Raw genomic sequence first — 13,108 nt, 5'->3', positions numbered from 1 at the left:
ATGAACAGGACTTGAAACTTGTGGTCTGGGTCTACTGAGACTTGAGCATCTAAGGGTCCAAGGAAAGGAAAAAAAACCATGAATAGGGGACTTGAGTCATCTGAAGCTGACTGAGATGCAGGGTTGGGATGGGGGAACCTCCAAGTGCTGATTTGAAAACTCAAAAAGATACTTACTACTCCACAAGGGAAACAGGGCAGAGAGCTACTGTGTACTTGGGCTTCCTGCAATGATGGAGCATGCTCAGTTGCAAAGTGTTTTGGAGGATCCAACTAGAAATGAAGCTGCCGACTGTTGAAGCTCAGCACACCAGGGTCAGGTAGGAAGAGGAAGGCAGAGGAAGTCAGCCTGTATGATAGGGTACAGAGATTCCATCGCTGATCTCAGGGCAAGCATATCCAGAATTTACATCTCTCACCAGTTCCAAAATGGCGCCACCAATGCTCCATAGATCCTCTCCTAAGGTAAGTGTTCCATAGATCCTCTCCTAAGGTAAGTGTCATGCATTTTTCAAGCACAGTTCCTCCACCAGGCCCATGGCCATCTTCCTCTGGGACTCTCTAAAGACAACCCATATCTATTGTTTCTGTCCAGTTGTAAAACTATTCTTGGTGCTTAGGTGAGCTGACCGGGCTATAACGGAATGGAACAATATGAGCAAGCAGAGCCTTTAAAAATTGCCTGACTCATAAGAATAAGGAGTCTGAGGCCAGTAGCACAGGTACAAGTGGTAATGAGGACAAGGGCCCAGAACACAGGAGACCCAGTTCAGAGCTATCACTATTTCCCATCATTATCCGCATGTGCCCCTACACCCCAAAGCCCCTCCCCTAGTCTCAGTGTCTGCTTTTCCACTAGCGGACCCGACCTGCAGCTCTCTCCAGCTTCCTTGATCTCTTATTCTTTTTCTGAACTAATCAGATTTCTTCCCTTATGATAAAACATCTGAGAAAAATCAACCTAGCTGGAGAAATAGAGAGTTTGTTTGGGCTTATGGTGTCAGAGGTTTTAATCCCCGATTATTTGACCATATCTCTTTAAACGTGGAGCAGCACAGCACACCATGACAGAAGCTTGTGGAAGACAGAACTACTCAACCCATGGCAGCAGGAAAGCAAAGGGGTAGGGAGAAAAGTCCTGATACGTCCTTCAAGAGCCCTCTCTTCCATGATATCCTTTCCTCCCACAAAAAGCCCCACCACCTCCCAAGAGTGCCATAGGCTTGGGATCAGGACTTCCACATATAAGTCAAACCGCATGACAGCCGTCAGCATCTCCCTTAGCTTGCTGGATGATGGAACAAGCAGATTATTGACCCTTTCCAGACAAGCACTTGCAATGCTTCTTGCTCCTGGAGCACAAAATACGAGGCAGTCACGATGCACTCTGCTCTTTCAAAGGCACATCAGTATGTGTGCAGTTCACAGAGTGGGCACTACACCCTCTTGTACAGAGTTTCTGCAAAGTTTCATCCACCTCGAAAATGCTGTGTGGAACCTTGGACCTAGGTCTATCTTTTCGCTCTAACAATCTGTGCTTGCTAGTTTTATGTCAGATTGAAGCAAGTTAATGTCATTTTGGAAGCAGGAACCTCAACTGAGAAAATATCCACCACCACCCGCCCCCCCCCCCCCCCGCCACACACACAATCTACCTATCAGTAAGCCTATAGTACCTTATCTGTGGCTGATCTGATAAGGCCAAGCTCACTTCAGGTAGTGTCATCCCTGGTCTGGTGGTGTTTGGTGCTGTAAGAAAGCCAACTGAGCAAGTCATAGACAGCAAGCCAGTAAGCATGGCCTTCCAGGGGTTGTGGTTCAGTTCCTAACTCCAGGCTCTGGCTCTGAGTTCCTGCCCTCACTGCCCTCAGTGCTGGGCTGTATTCTGTGACGTGAAATAGACCTTTTCTTCACACAAGCTGAAGAAAATTTGTTCGTTTGCTTAATTTATTTATTATGTGCATGGTGTTTTGTCTATGTGTATGCCTGTGTACCACATTCATGCAGTGCCTGAAGAGATTAGAAGAGACCTTCTGATGTTGCTGTAACTGGATTCACACACATTTGTGTGGATGTTGAAAATCAAACTGAAGTCCTCTGGAAGAGCAGACAGTGCTCTTAATCCTTGAGCCATCTCTCCTGCTCCCTAGTCATGTGTTTTAATAGAACAGTAGCAACCCTCCCTAGGACACCATCACTCCCCTGTGATAGGGGCTGAAGTCTGACCATAGGTGAGAGTCCTACCTCGTGGGCCTCAGTTACTTCTCTTGAAAAATTATGAGATTGAGCTGCCCTGATCCACAGAGTTTTCTCTGTAAAGCCGGTAAGGCTGCAATATTTCCAGATCGGAGGTAGACTCAGGTTCATCTGCGAGCTGAGTGAGGCTGAGCCAGTTCCTTCCCTCTGGGAAACTGGGCCATCCTACCTGTGAAGCGCTAATGCCAAGAGTCATGACATACAGCCGGAAGCTACACTGCTCTTCCTCTGTTCCTTCCAGCTCTACAGAGACGAGAAAAGATACAAACCCAAGTTCATTTTCCTCTGGATTAATGCTCCCGGACCCTGACTTTAGCATCATCATTTGACTCCACTCAGCAGCTCGTGAGACTGAGCCTCTTCCTTTCCCTTAGGAGACCCAGTAACAACCCACAGATGATATGTTTACCCTCTGATCCCCAGTGTTCCCCTACTGGCTGTCAGAAAAGTCCCAGCTAGCCCTTCTTCTGCCAGCTGGGAGGAGGTAAGATTGAGGACCAAAAAGAACCTTGCAATCTTTCTTTCCACCCCCCAGAGGGACTCTGCATTCTCAATATAGCCTGAGCCTTGCACTAGCAAAGAGGTGTGAACCATTATTCCCTTCTGCAGATGATGGGAGTGGGACCAAAGACACAAAGAACTATGTCAATATAACATATGCTAATGGATGGAGAGACAGAGGCAAGCAGAGGGATCCAAAGCATTGTCATGTCCTAATGGGTCTCAGCCATCCTGGGAGCCAGAGGTGACCTGCTGATGAAAGTCCCTGAGATTCTGTGTGTTCCCTGTACTGCAAAAAGCAGAGCTAACAGGGAATCCTGGACTCTGACTCCTAGCCAGGCCCTTGAAGCTTGCCTACCTGGCTTGAGAATCTTTGGAGTTGCCCACAAACGAAGTAATCAATTAAGCAGAAACATCACTATAAGTATTACAAGGACCTACCTGATCCAGGCCGGGTCTTAAAGTACAATAGCAGAGAACGGACATCTTTAACCTGTCCATCACTCTGCCTAAGAGGCTTGGGTACAAAGCTGGATACAACTCCATTTCACAGACGAAGGGACTGCACCACGGAGTGAGTCACTGAAGGCGGCACAGCTAAGAGGCGCTGAGCAGAGAGCTGTTGATGGAACGCTCATCGCTGACAACCTTCTGCTCTCAGCTTAGATGCCACCATTGCAGGCAGGTCTTTCCTAAACAGCTCTTCCATATAAGCAGGACTCCGTGTTCTTGGCATCTGCACTCTGTTTATTTTCTTCTGAACATTCATCACAACCCACAATCTGCTTCACGTATTTATTCGCCTGTTTATTTTCTGCCTCTCCCACCAGAATGTAAGCTCCAAGCGGACCTGTCTTCATTCCTGCAGCGTCTCTAGAATGGAGCCTAGCACACAAGAGGCACTCGTTGAGAGTTTGTTGAGTGAATGTTGACTTCCAACAGTGGCCAACAAGAGTCTGGTAGGAGAACTGTGCGTCTGCCTGAGCTTGGGTATATGAAGAGGAAACAGGGGTTTTGGAGTCAAGCAGACCTACGTTCCAAACTCAACATGGACCAGCAATGTGGGCCCTCGGCAGGCTGCAGCCTTGGGCTGTCTCATTGGCAAAGTGGATTAGTTTGACTTGCCATGGAGGGCTGCAGTGATACTTAAATAAGATAGATAACAGGTTGTGAATGTAGAGAGTGTATCTCAGGGTGTCCTTCTGGGCAGAGCAACTCTCCTTTTCTCTCTGTTAGCAGTGATACCCAAACGCCAGGCTAGGAAAGATCAAGGACCCTACTTGGGTTAAGGCCGCTGCTGCTAGCCCAGCCTGGAGCCAGTTACTGCACCCCCACCCTGCGCATGCAGCAGCCAATTTCAAACTATGTAAATATGCCAGGCTGCCTCCTCAGCAAGGGAACAGCTATACTTAGTGCAATTTGCATGTATTTTAAGCTGACTTGTTCCAGGCAAAGAAGCCGATTCATGAATTTAATAACATTCACAGATTCCCAGAATGTCAGCGCTGGAAGAAACGTCAGAGACCATCTAGCCTAGCCCCTCCTTTGGCAAAGGGGACACCAAGGGCAGTGGTATGTCCAAAGTCATGCAGCCGTGAGGTAGCTGCGCTGGCAGACACCCTTGGCTTCTGATCTCAAGTCCCAAGTTCATTTCAGTACCATCCATATGCCATTCTATACATCCCCAGCCACTCACTTTAGCAGGGTGTGGTTTTCAGTCTCGGACCCTCAAGTTTGCTGAATATCCTAGCTCCAGAGGGCAAGTTGGGGTAGCCTTGAAGCAGAAGAGAGGCTGCAAGGGTGAAAGTAGGTGAAAGGACTATTAGGGTTCAGGCCACACACACAAGACACAAAGCAATACAAAGGAGACCAAGTCCATAAATCCTGCCAAGGCATGGAATGAACATGCAGTGAAATCTTCTAAGCCTTCCCCACTCCCCTGTATAGCCCATTAAGATGATGCATTAGATCATCCAGGGATTCACCTAGAGCATATTTTTAACTCTAGCCGACAGCAATTGCATTTGCCTGTCCAGCGAGTCTTCTCCCTTCTGGTAACTGCACACGGTTGTTGCTTTATGGGAATAGTCCCTCACTACAGAGTGCACTGGGGCTGTCAATCAAAGGGCCTTAAGGGTCTTGCCATAGGGCTGCGTTTGGAACCTAGACCCACTCTATCCTTTAGTTCAGATGTGGTCGCATGACCCAAACAATTGTTTTAAGGGAGTGAGATGTGTGAGCAGGCCTCCTGGGAGAGAAAGTGTTGTTCTTTGCTCTGCAGCAAGCTGTGGGAGCTGTGGGATGTTGCAAACCCAGTGCCAACAGCAGCTGCCTTTGCAGCCCCAGGGAAAGTGTCTGCGAGAGACATCAGCATAATGGGAGGGAGAGAGAGAGAGATGCAGAGACAGTGCACCAATGCCAGCATCATCATCCAGCGGCACCAGCTCCACCCCTCTGAGCTTCCTTGTTTCCTCAAGCTGGCTTGGGTTGGGTTTCTTTGCTCAACTCTGAAATACTCCTAACTGAGGCTCTAAATCACACCATCTCCTAGGGTAATAAATCCTATGAACTAACCTCTGGCCATGCAAGAAAGCACTGTTCCGTAGGAGACACCCTTAAGTGACCCTCCGAAGCATGGAGAAAGTTTTCTCCTTAGGACCTGGAGCCTACTCTATGCTTGGGTGGTAAGGACTCAGTTATTTAGCTATCCTTTTTTTTCCTGAAATCATCATTATCTTCATTGTTATTAATTATTATTTAGCCTGATTTGTGGGTTAGACTCATGACGGTCAAGTACATTTACTAGGGTCACATAATACTTAAAGATCAGACGTGACCTCAAATCAAGGTATTTGCACTCCAGCTAACGATAATGAAGATGTTTGCAGCTGTGATGATGAAGCACTCTGGGTATGACAGGCACCATGCTGTGCACATCAATCTCTCCTCTCGGTAACCTTGAAACCTGACAGCAGCTGAAACTGAGGCTCAGGGCATCTCATAGTTAGGAGGAGCTCGGACTGGCTCTCACAACAACACCGCAGCCCTTGTCTCCAGGATGCTGGTTTTTGAGGGGATAGTTACATGTGTCTAGACTCTAACTGAACTTACAGACTCAGTTAACAGGTTTGGTCTCTCCTCTCCTGCCCACTCCTTTCCCTCGGCTTCTGTCTCTCTGGGCCTAGAAAGGACCTCCTGTCTTAGAGCTGGCTCCAGTACCTAAGTTGAAGGTTAGATACTGAGTTATTCAAGTTAGTTTTTTTTTTCTTTCAGTCAGAACAAGCTGCCCAGCCTCAGACCCTGTTAGTCACCTGGATCCTCACACTCCGAACCTTAGGTCAGACGACAGGGATGCATCTGAGACTCCTTTGTTCACTCCTTTCAGCAAGGTTTAACAAAGTACCGCCCAGAGGCTGACCACAGTGCCCTCCACATTCCGTCTCTAGCTCTTGTGACTCTGCCCCTCTGCTCTGGGAGCCCTACCTGGAGGCATGCTGGGCTGCGGGTCTCAGGGGTGTAGGCCATGGCTGCAGTGCACTTATTTACAGAGCAAGAATGGTGGTGCCTGCCTGGAACACTGGCACACTGCCCACCTTCCAATAATAGCTCAGTGACCTAGGCCAGAGAGGCCCCATATTTGGCAGAAGGAAGAAAATCTTTACGCAGAGAGCAGCAGAATGGTTGAGAACTGCTGTCCTTTGTCAAAACCTCTCCTCAGGCTCCAGGCCACAGTCTCTGGGGACGGTTCCTGTCCCCTGACATGGCCCTGGATAGCCCTCAGAGAGGCAAACAGTTAACAAAGGACTGTTTTTCTGCTGGCTGTGACCTGCCTGAGATGCCAAGGAGAAACATAGGCAACCACCTGGCAGGCACAAACTTGGTCTTTGGTCACCTAAGTGGCCAGACGGTTTCTCAGGGTGGGATTGGCCTAATAATGCCAAGTCTGCCCTGGAAGAAAACATCCAAAACAGCAGACACAGATGGCTCCATCTGGGCTAAGCCAATGAGACTCTCCTTAGTGACCACTGGGGTTAATCATCCAAACCTTAGTTTCTACTTTGACCATGCATAAGAAGTTATAGGCACTGTTTCATAAGTTCATCGATTCTTTGAGTCTCATGGGAGTCTACCTTTCTTCCTCCTTGCCTCCTGTACATCCTTGAGTAACGGAAGACAGTTTGTTCGAGTGGCCAGAGCACCAGCTTCAGGGATCTGCCTGGTTTGGATTCGAGCTTTCTCTCTACGCCCTTGAGTAGACAGCTTTGCCTTTCTGAACTTTGGTTCTCTCGCCTGTATGAAAAGGATGGTACTGCCTGCCTCCCCTTGCCAAATAGCTATAAAATTTAAAAAGTGTCTTATTCAAATTGTCTGGTGTGGATTACTGCTCAGTAAAAGCCAGCCATTGTCACTTTTGTTATTATTGTTAAATTTTCACCCAGTAATAGCCAGTCTTCCTCCCAGCAGACCTCAAACCCTCCACAGCTGTTTTTCTGGACAACAATTTCTCCGTGCCCTCTGCCTATACCCTGTGCAAGCCCTTGCGTTCCTTCAAGAGACCTCGTCCCACTCCTACATGTCCAGCCCAACGCCTGCTCTCATCCTTAGGCTGTTCAACCAGGGTTATCTACCTTCTTCTCCTGCCTCAGACTGCAGGGAGACTTCTGCAACTCCACCACCCCCACACAGCAAGCCGTCAGTGGTCACGGACACTCACATCATATGTGACAATGAACTCCAAGTGAATCCCAACCCTGATGGTCAAACAGAACCATGAAACTTCTGAAAGGAGACCGATTAGAAAGATCACCCAGGAGTCCACTCAGTTGGCTGAAAGCACAGGCCAACTCTACCAAAATGAAAACTTTTTGCTCTGTGGAAGAAATGATTAAGACTAAAAAGGCATGCTGGTAGAAACACTTGCAAATGACATATCTAGAAAACAAACCTTATATCTAGTTTGCACTTTTTAATAAATCTCAAAACTTGATAATAAGAACACAAACAACATCCTCTGAAAATGAGAAAAACATTCAAACAGACATTTTACACAGAGAGAGAGAGACAGAGAGATGTGAATGGAAAAGAAGCCCATGAAAAAGTGCTCAATTACCTTAGGAAAGATGCTCATTAAAACTACATATGAGCCAGGTGGCACGCGCCTTTAATCCCAGCATTTGGGAGAGAGAGGCAGGTGGATCTCTGTGAGTTCAAGACCAGCCTGCTCTACAGAGCGAGTTCCAGGACAGCCAGCACTATTACATAGAGAAACCCTGTCTCAAAAAAAAAAAAAAAAAAAAAAAAAAAAAAAAAAAAAAAAAAACAACAACAACGGCAACAACAAAATATAAACACGAAATACCACCACCACACACCTATCAGAATGATGAAAAACGCCCTGGCTATTGCAAGCACGGCCGTGGCTGTGGAACAGCTGGCCTCTTGTATGTGCCTGGCTGCAGACTATGCTGCCACTTGGGAAATAATCATTTCCTTCAAAGTCAGGCATACAGATAACCTAGTAATCCCACTCTTAGATGTTTCCCCAAGAGAAATGAAAATGGAAATGCTCACACCAACCACTGTGTGAATAACGATAAGCGCTTTGTTTGCAATCCCCGAGACCTGGGAACAACTCGCATTCCTGAATAAGCAAGCCGGTGTGTTCAGCAATAAAATGAAAGGAACTCTATACACACAGTGACGTCAATGAATCTCAAATGCATTTTGCTAAGCAAAAGAAGTCAGACCCCAAAGCCTATATAACATATCTCTTCACCTATTTTTTCTGGAAAAGGGCAAACTCTGGGGATAATTTTTTCCAGAGGGTAGAGGTGGGAGCCCTGAGAACTGGCTATCCAAGGGAGACCAAAGGGAATAATTCAGGGTGATGGACTGATTTGTCAGAATCCACCACAAAAAGGTGAAAAGATAAAAGAACTGAAACAATCGAAGTGAAGACGGTCTAGGAAGCGAAATGAGCCAGGCTCCAAAAGGCAAAGACTGCATTATTTTCTCATCTGCAAAATCTAGACTGGGAGGGGGGCATGAAAGTGAAGGGGGTTTATTTAGAGGGAAGAGAGAGCAAACAGGATCAAAGTATGTTGGATATACACATGACAATGTTTTGTCTTATAAAAGTAATGCATACTAGCAATCTATTTTGATTTTTAAATATTGAAAATACAAATTGGCTAAAAATAAGTGATAAAATTTATATAAACCAAATAATTTATACAAATGCTCTCAACATATGACAGACAGGATAAAGGAAATTATAAAATATGAGAGGAAAATAAAGGTTACGAAATAATTGAATAGGCCAGAGAGTAGTGGTGCACACCTTTAATCCCAGCACTTGAAAGGCAGAGCTAGGCAGATCTCTGAGTTCAAGGCCAGCCTGACCTACAAAATAAGTTCCAGGACAACCAGGGCAGTTACACAGAGAAACCCTATCTCAAGAAAACAAATAATAACAATAATAATAATAATCGTATAACACAAATATTCAAAGACATAATAAATATCATTGCTATTTATAGAGAGGACAGGTAAAACTGATAAAGAAGTTTAGAAGACAGCAAAACAAAACTTTCCTGAAAAGCCTGCATATTAAAAAACAACAGCAACAAAGGTACATAGCATTTAAGGAAGCAAAAATATATGAAGAGCAACCTATAGCTAAACATTCTACTGAAAGGATTGAACTTTAAGGGCAAAGAATCACAAATATCAAAAAATAAAAAAAAGTTATACATAAAGTGGAAAATGTCAATTTCTTGGTTAAGTTGTTAACTGCTTGCCCATGTTGGATGTGAGTTGCTTGGGGTGAAATGATGGGACCTAAATAAAGCCAAGTTCTCAATCCAGAAAGCGTCTTCACAGGATGAGGGACGGAGGAAATGGGCAGCAGGAAGCACCCAGTCTCTGAGTGGTGACGTGTGCACACCCACGTGCTCAGAGACGGTGTGCTAGCACGGGTTTTAGTTTGAACGATAGAGGCGGTTAAAAGTCTCCAGGTCTGAAAGAGATAAAGAGGAAGCAATAAGGACATCAGAAGGGTAGAATGTTCTGAAAATTAAGTGACTAAGAAAAAAAATACTATGTTGGGATGACACCTGCTGTTTCAAGGGTCAACAAGACATGGTTACGACACAGCGGGCAAGCGGCTGGTGGTTGGCAGAAATGAAGTCAGAGGGGTCGCTTGGGTAGAATAACGTAAGGTGTTATCAAATATGCATTTATTCTAAGTGTGATGGAAACCATGAGAGGCTTCTGGCCGGGCAATGGCACAGTTTGATTTTAAAAGAAAAGCTGGGTATTTCTGTAGGCTGGGATAAGACAGGGCAGAATAGAAGCAAGAAATTAGCTAGGAGGTAACTACAGCAGTATAAGGTTTTTTATTGGGTTTCTTTATTGTTGATTGTTTCCAGTCTTTTACACAATCTAGACATTCAATCTTTATCAAATGAGTGGTTACTAGAATTTTTCTCCCATTCTGTAAGTTATTTCTTCATGCGATTGCTTCCCTCTTAGTTCCACATCGTTCCATGAACGCTCATGAAGATGAAAATGCCAACCACCCCGATGTAGTGTTCTCACACGGATGCACATATGAAATTATCACACAGCACCCCCAAGCCATGCTCTATTAAAATAACAATGTTTAGTAAAAATAGATCTAGTGAAAACTATGGGGAAACGAATGTGACAACTTGAGCTGGGACAGAACCAGAGGAAGAAATGTGAAGGGACCTGGATTTGCTACACTTTGAAGACAGGGTAATTGCCTTTGCTTTAAAACTAAGAGGTGTGAAAAGACAGAGGGGGGCATTGGAATAGCTGGGGAGGTCACTTTGGGTCATCATAACTTTGCATATTCAGGCCATCAGAAAGGAAACACCACAGGCTTCCCTTTACCTCCACTGGGCCTCACAGACAAACCAGTAATGGCTACAGGGCGCTAAAGAGATGAAAAGCATCATTTAAGATAACCAGCACTCAGGAGGCAGAGGCAGGCAGATGTCTGAGGTCAAGAACAGCCTGGTCTACAGAGCGAGTCCAGGATAACTAGGATGGGTACACAGAGAAACCCTGTCTCAAAATAGCAGACAGAACAACAAAACGATGACCAGACATGCCCCTTTCCTCCAATGGATAGCATCATGCATACACAATTAGGGACCTTATTCCAAAAGAACTCAAACTACCTTGACTACAATTCTTACCAACGAAACAGTAAATTAAACTCTTTCAAAGAGCACATTTGTGGTTAAAATCTGACGAGCCCTGCCAGAGAGCATCTTGCAGTTGTCCGGAGCCACGGATTAAACAATTAGAAATTGTAACCAGAGAACAGAAGCGTGTTATTAAGTTGGGAGACATCAAAGTGACACATTGAATGAATTCTTGTGATGTGGAAGGGGAAAGAACAACAGACTAATTTCTTCATCTCTCATAACAAGTGTCTGAAATTAAAATCTTGCTTGAAATGTTATTCTACTTTCTTAATATTTATATTTTTTCTTAATTTTGCAGGTTATTTTAGGAATCAATATTTCTTGTTTTTAAAAGACTCTATCTGAGCCAGGCGGTAGTGGCACATGCCTTTAATCCCAGCACTTGGAAGGCAGAGGTAGGCAGATCTCTGTGAGTTCGAGGCCAGCCTGGTCTACAGAGTGAGTTCCAGGACAGGCTTCAAAGCTACAGAGAAACTCTGTCTTGAAAAACAACAACAACAACAAAAAAAAAACTATCTCATATTCAGAAATTCTGTCATTCCTTGAGTTTCTTACTGTATTGTTTAAAATTCTGGTTAATTAAATTTAATATATTTTAGTAAAAATACTAAATATGGGAGGATGCAATTCATCTTGATAAAATCATTTTCCCATGTCTCAATTTCATATACCTCTTCTTTATGAATATCTGCACAGATAGAAGCTTCCCTCCGATGGTTACCTCAGACTTTTAATAATGGTCCTTTGGGGATTATTATGGGGGTAATTTTTTTCAATTGAACATTTTCTTTTATAAGAACTGCTTTTATATATACAAGGGAGTAAGGACAGTTAATATTTAAAAGTGAATAGCAAACACAGTCTCAGAAGATGGGGGAAGAACAATATGCAAAGGCCCTAGGAGGGGAAAGGTCCCATAGGCATCATCTGGTGCTGGTTTTCCTAGACATTTACCTGGGCTCCGTAGGAGGAAGTCACTGGCCAAGGATGTGATGGAGTCCTAGGAACCCAGGACTTCCCGTGGTGAGGAAATTCTGTAGCACTGAGGTTCAGAGTCTGTTCTGCTGTGTGGCTAGAAGAGAGTATGCATTATAGAAGCTGGGGAAAGGGATATTGGCTGTTCTGATCTTACTACTGACAATCCCCACTCCCTCTCATCAACTGCCATATTTTTATTATGTATTATATACTAAGAAGCTAGAAACAAAGTGAAAGCACTGAAAACTCTACCACAGAGTCAGCAAGATTCTTGTGTGGCCAATCGGTACATCTGATGTCAGGAAGATACTCAGCAGAGCCCCTCACAAAATCCTGTAGACAACTTCAAGAAGTCTCCAGGCAGCAGGGGCCATGGAGGCTGCATGGTGCCAATGTCGGTCCCGTCCCAATCAGCAATCTCAGCGACTGTTTGGATGAGGAAATGGATGGCATGCTGATCAAACCTGAGACGGCGTGAAGCCAAAAGAGATGTCAGTGTCCATCTTCTAAAAAACCCTTAGGCTTAAACAGTATGCTGAAGAGTAACAAGATCCGCTAAATAAACATAAGATGGGAAATGCCTGCATCGGGAACATTTCTCCAGGCAAAGACTCTGGGACTTTAGTTAATTCATCCCCTTGTAAACTAAACAGATCCAAAAAGCCATGACTTGCAGATCCCCACACATGCTGTCCTCACTTGAGCTTTCTGAAACATGCTGTCTCTTCTGCCTAGACACCCTTCATTTTCATCAAAGCATCTCCTCTATAGACTAGTGCCCGTCAGCACCTTCAGACCAGCCCTGTCCCCACTACACTGCCCTTCTATGCTGTCTATAGTTATTGTCCGAAAGCCGTTACAGCCCTTTGTCTGTTTGCCTATAGTCTTCTGCCTGCTGTGTTCCTATCACTGAATACACCTAGTACACAACAGCTAATGAATAAATACTTGATAAATAAATGGATAGAAGAATTGGGTGAAGTGCAGTGGGAGATACAAGCAAGGCCTAGAGACAGATGGCCCACCTTTTGTGGCCACAGTCTCCCAACTTCACAATCTCCCAATGTCAGTGACCTCATAACTAATTCTAACCTCAGAATGATGGTGCCTTTGAGGTTTGTAAGCAGAGTCAAAAGT

At 45.0% G+C, this 13,108-nt stretch overlaps 1 long non-coding RNA gene across 1 annotated transcript; it reads right to left on the bottom strand.

Annotated features, from left to right (window-relative positions):
• Positions 1-1,644: 1,644 nt before the first annotated feature.
• Positions 1,645-6,303, bottom strand: LOC146891252 (uncharacterized). Its single transcript, XR_014997640.2, has 4 exons — positions 6,240-6,303; positions 4,453-4,548; positions 3,198-3,641; positions 1,645-2,498 (listed from the first exon to the last, which is right to left on the bottom strand). It is a non-coding gene; the product is annotated as an uncharacterized LOC146891252 (long non-coding RNA).
• Between the last annotated feature and the right edge of the window lie 6,805 nt (positions 6,304-13,108).

The sequence above is a fragment of the Myodes glareolus genome, chromosome 17 (assembly GCF_982192425.1).
Source record: "Myodes glareolus chromosome 17, mMyoGla1.1, whole genome shotgun sequence".
NCBI lineage: Eukaryota > Metazoa > Chordata > Mammalia > Rodentia > Cricetidae > Myodes > Myodes glareolus.
Note: the sequence above shows the minus strand (reverse complement) of the source record. Positions and strands in the feature narration are given on the sequence as shown.